Source organism: Octopus bimaculoides, chromosome 8, assembly GCF_001194135.2.
Source record: "Octopus bimaculoides isolate UCB-OBI-ISO-001 chromosome 8, ASM119413v2, whole genome shotgun sequence".
NCBI lineage: Eukaryota > Metazoa > Mollusca > Cephalopoda > Octopoda > Octopodidae > Octopus > Octopus bimaculoides.
This window is the reverse complement of record NC_068988.1, coordinates 72218643-72219633: the sequence shown is the minus strand read 5'-3', so window position 1 is coordinate 72219633 and position 991 is coordinate 72218643. Positions and strand designations below refer to the sequence as shown.

At 37.0% G+C, this 991-nt stretch overlaps 1 protein-coding gene across 1 annotated transcript in view; it reads right to left on the bottom strand.

Annotated features, from left to right (window-relative positions):
• LOC106884339 (calcitonin gene-related peptide type 1 receptor) overlaps nucleotides 1-991 on the bottom strand; it is a 130531-nt gene that overhangs the window by 128448 nt on the left and 1092 nt on the right. The gene's annotated exons all lie outside the window — the stretch shown is intronic.

The window sequence follows — 991 nt, the reverse complement described above, 5'->3', positions numbered from 1 at the left end:
TATACATACATATACATATACATATCCATACACACCCATACGCACACTAAAAGTGAAAAGTATTAGTAAATTTAAGGTGTTAAATCGAAATCTCGGTATTTGGAGATAATATGAACAACAATGATAATTCTTTCTACTGTAGGCACGTGGCCTTAAATTTTGTGGGTCGAGCGTAATCGTTTATGGCGGTTCCAATCTTCTGGTTCTTATTTCATCGGTGGAATTTGAACTCAGAACGTAAAGAGCAGGAAGAAATATCTCTAAGCATTTTGTCCGTCGTGGTAACGATTCTGCCTGGTCGCTGCCTGAACAACCACGCCGGACAAAATGCTTAGCGACATTTCGTATGTCTTTACATCCTGAGTTCAATGTTGCCGAGGTCGACTTTGTCTTTCATCCTTTCGGGATCGATAAATTAAGTACCAGTTAAACACAGTAATCGACTAGTCCTCTAGCCCTAAATTTCCGGTCTTGTGTCTTTAGTAGAAAGGATTATTACTGTTGTTACTAAGGCAGCGAGCTGGAACAATCGTTAGTACGCCGGGTAAAATGCTTTGTGGCATTTTGTCTGTCTTTATGCTCCGAGTTCAAATTCCACCGATGTCGACTTTGCCTTTCATTCTTTCAGTGTCGATAAAATAAATACTAGTCAAATACAGGGGTCATGTAATCTACCATATTCCACCCCCGAAATTACAAACCTTGTACCTATTGTAGAAAGGACTGTTACTATTAGTATCATCATCTCACTGGACACCGAAGCATTGTTTTTTGCTTAACACGGTAAATGTAATAACTTTCAAAATTTCATTTAAATGGTAGGAAGTCATGTAAGCGTAATCACAATTCAAGAGATACAGGTCGAGATATTTTCTAATTCATAAGAGAGCATATGTACTGTTTTGGAATAAAGATGTTTATATATTAAGATATATGTACCATCTTTAGTGTGTGTGCATCTATGAATGTATACGTGTGTTTGTATATATAT